General features: G+C 40.1%; 1 long non-coding RNA gene across 1 annotated transcript; it reads right to left on the bottom strand.

Moving 5' to 3' along the window:
* Window positions 1-425: 425 nt before the first annotated feature.
* LOC108540700 (uncharacterized) lies at window positions 426-3,551 on the bottom strand. The gene is made up of 3 exons (XR_001888738.1): window positions 3,397-3,551; window positions 781-853; window positions 426-512 (listed from the first exon to the last, which is right to left on the bottom strand). It is a non-coding gene; the product is annotated as an uncharacterized LOC108540700 (long non-coding RNA).
* Window positions 3,552-4,041: the final 490 nt, after the last annotated feature.

The raw sequence follows: 4,041 nt of genomic DNA, 5'->3' as shown, positions 1-4,041 counted from the left end.
GACTGGAGTCAGAGTTCCAGTGAAATTCCTCAGAGAGCAGAGTATACAAGGTTCCTACAATCTCAATCAACAATACTGAATGAACTCTGTTTAGAGAACGACACGTTTCTCTTCAAGAAAAAGTTTCAGTCTTCCAATTACCTAATATAAAATGGGAGCAGCAGGATCAGCCAAATATTATTTGATGTTGAGTGTAGAATGACAAAGTAAACCACATAGCATCGCCCCTGAGAGCGAAAGTGATCAAACACAAGCTCACGCATCTTGTCCCTTGTTATCACTGCATGCACCATGCCGTCACTGTATTTCCACAGCATCCTGCCCAGACCTCCAAAAGAGTAAGAATCATGCCCACCCTAATCACTGCTTTACCTACCTGTCACATAGATTGAGCTCTCGCCATTATTTTTAACTTTTTTCTCTTTTATTAACAGTGATATAATGAATAAATGATCATGTGCCAATTGTGTCTTCACTTCTAAAGATGACACTACCAGGTTCACCAAGGATTGCTCTGGACAGATTTCTCTTTGTTAGTGCAGGGTTATCCACGAGAAGTGGCTTCCCACTCAGGAATGACATTCTCCAACCCCCTTCCATCTAGGTATGATCACAATCATGTGAATAGTTATGTGAAGAGTAGGAAGTGGAATTATTGGATGCCTCCCCCAGGCTCCTTTAAACTTTCTGTCTGTTGGATGCCAAAAATGATGAGGCCCTTGGCAGGGGCTCCCTGAATCCCAAATAAAGGAGACCTTCCTGTCAAAAAGTAACACCCACCTCAGGCCATTAGGTATGGAAGAAATAAATGTCTTTTGCATTTGAGATCTGTTTGTTGAAGAAGCCCAGCCTCCTAAAACTCATAACAATAGGAACATGCATTACAGGTTCAATGTGTAAAAAACACTAATAAGGGCTCCTCTCCACAGGACCCTGCCACCCTGCTGGAATTTTAGTTCACAACTCTGTACATCAACATTAATGTGGCCTAGCTCAAAAGTTTTAACACCGGAAAGCGGTTTGAATTTCACGCAAGTGCATGAGAAAACCTTTGAAGAGTTTTAAGGAGGAAAGTGGCATGATTAGGTTTACATTTCACAATGACCACTAGGGCAAGACCAAAACCAGAGACTAGGTTGAATGCTGTCACTGGAATGTAGGGTCCTAGCAATATAAACAGAAAGTGGGGGTGTATTCAAAACCAGTCCAGAGAAAGAAAAGGAGAAAAGGCCCTAAAGAAAGAGGGTGTGTAAACATTTGAGAGACAAAAGAGCCTGCTAAGGAGACTAGAAAATGTGTCTAAGGAAGCATGAGGAAACCACAACGATGTTTTGCACGAGGAAGGGAGCCAAGGAAAGCGTCTTTCCAAGAGTGAGTTGAAAATAGAGTCAGTGCTGAAGGCCAAATAGGCCATGTATAAAAAGGTGCCTGTGGGATTCAACAAATGAGAGCCATGTCCATGGGGTGGCCAGAGAGGGGAAACAGGGACAGGAGTGGATGTTGCATGAGGATACGGAGACAGTATATTTCAAAATCTTTTTCGGGGGATTGGTTGTGAAAGGAGAAGTAGAACAGGCGGAGGAAACATAGGTTGAAAGAATTATTGTGCTTATTTGTTTGTTCTTGCTTTTGCTTTTGCTTTTGATTTGAGTATAAGAGGATTGTTTCCATGTCATTGGGAAGGAACATGCAGGGAGGGGAGATAGTAAGCAATGGGAAGGCTATGGACAGAGGAGGGAAATAGTGGTTGGCAGGCTCACTCTTTTATGATAAAAATGAGAAGTGAAAAAGAGGAAGTGCAAATGGAAGTAATTTATGTTTGGCTGATTAAACGTAAATGGATAATGGGAGCAAGGAATGTATGCTGTCTGCAGAAGAGAAAAGAAAAAGCATCTATTAAGCCTATTAGAATTTCTATCAGTTGAATGGAAAACAAAATGTCCCTACCTGAGGGTGACTCAGAGGAGGTATACACATGAAAATGATCTACATAGAATTCAGAGTAAAATTCCAAGAAATTGCTTCACTCTCTAATCTAGTGGTTCAAAATATGGCCTTTGGAATCAGGGAAACAAAGTTTTGCATTCCAGTTTCATTTAGTAATAACTGCACAATCTTGTACAATTTGCGTGCCCATTCTAAGACACCAATTCCTAATGCATGCTATGTGATTATACACAAAAACAATGACTATTTGGGGTAGCACATTACTAGTTCTCAAAGTACTTTCAACATAATCATTGGTATCTCTCTAAAGAGCTCATGAAGCTATGACCTTTATGTAACAAGCACAGAAAAGCAAGGATTACAGGTAGTGATGGAGAGACAAATGGGGTAGTGTTCAACAGTATTCAGGAAATGAACAGAGGTTTAAACAATAAGAAAGTTGATGGCTAAGGAGGACAGATATGAGTAACTCTGTTTATCAGTTTTCACACAGTATGCCCACATATTTATAAACCACCCACTTTTGCTATACAGAGCCAGACTTTTTTCTGTATCTACCTTGTTGAATCTGATTGCAGTCAGCTCAAGGCCATGTCACATAAAGTATTGCTTATGTGTTTTTCAATTTTTAGGGTTAGAGTTTTATCTGTAATAATATTTTATTACAGAATTGGCTTCCTGATACGTTTCAACCACCACTTGTAACTTACATTGATCCCAAAATAAATAAATAAATATATAAATAAATAAAAATGGACAAATTGGAAAGTACCAGTATTACCGCTATTGTCAAAATCCCTGTTACTTCAGGAGATTTAAAAAATATTAATGCACAATGATAGCGATTGTAATTATCTACAGTGTATAATTATCAATACTCATTGCTATTAACAGCTGAAAGCTGGAACTTGCTTTTTCATTAATAGAAGCACAGCAGTTTTTACATTAATATTGAAGATGAAATGTATGTGTGTTTTACCTACAAGATAAAGCTTTGGAGCCCATTACACTTGCATGGCTAGGGCAAATTGTGTCAGAATACTCAGATGACCTGGAGACATGGGTGTGTAATTGAAATGGTTTCCTACAGTGCAGATAAAATCAATGACAAGAGATTCATGCTAGAATTTATCCCAGCAATTTTCCTAATTACGTAGATAAAGGAAAATCCTCAAGTGTTGATGTTTGAGGGGATGACAATGAGTCAAACCTCTTCTCTACCCCCACCTCTAGGTTAAGAAATCAGACAGCATAGAGAGATGGAGAATTCAAGGGCTTGATTATTGACAAAACTGATAGGAGAATGCAGCTTAGAGCTAGTGCCAAAGGAGAGTCCTGATCCCTCTACTCCATTCAATGCTCCTCTGGAAACAGAAATTAAAATTGCCAACCTGATCACTAACATAGCAGGATGGTCTCACAGTTTCCCAACTAAGGCGGAAGGCTTACACATGGCAGAGGATGACAGACAGAATGTTCTAGGTGGAAGAGTGTCACACCTGGGATGTCTCAGTGCTCCTGCACATGACCTCTCTTTCTAGCAGAGTAGCCTGGACTTCTTACTTGACAGCTCGGAGGAAGCAGCAGGCATTGCCAGTCCTGCGAAAGGATGGCAGCAAAATCAGCACAACATCACTTCTGTTACAGGAAAGGGGTCCCGATCCAGACCCCAAGAAAGGGTTCTCTCTTGGGTAGATTCTCACCCACGAAAGAATTCAGGGCAAGTCCATAGATTAAAGTGAAAGCAAGTTTGTTTATTAAAAAAGTAAAGGAACAAAAGAATGGCTACTCCATAAGCAGAGCAGCCCCCGGGGATGCTGGCTAGCTACTTTTATGATTATTTTTTGATCATATGCTAAATAAGGGGTGGATTATTCATGAGATTTCCAGGAAATGAGTGAAGAATTTGCAGAACTGAGGGTTCTTCCCCTTTTTATAGTATAAAGGGTAACTTCTGGATTTTACCATGGCAGTTGTAAACTGTCATGGCGCTGGTGGGAGTGTGTTTCAGCATAATAATGCATCATAATTAGCATGTCATGAGCAGCTAAGAAGACCAGACATCACTTTTATGGTCATCTTGGTTTTGGTGGG

Source organism: Rhinopithecus bieti, unplaced genomic scaffold, assembly GCF_001698545.2.
Source record: "Rhinopithecus bieti isolate Rb0 unplaced genomic scaffold, ASM169854v2 scaffold_19617, whole genome shotgun sequence".
NCBI classification, from domain to species: Eukaryota; Metazoa; Chordata; class Mammalia; order Primates; family Cercopithecidae; genus Rhinopithecus; species Rhinopithecus bieti.
The sequence above is the reverse complement of the archived record's forward strand: the minus strand, read 5'-3'. Positions and strand labels throughout refer to the sequence as shown.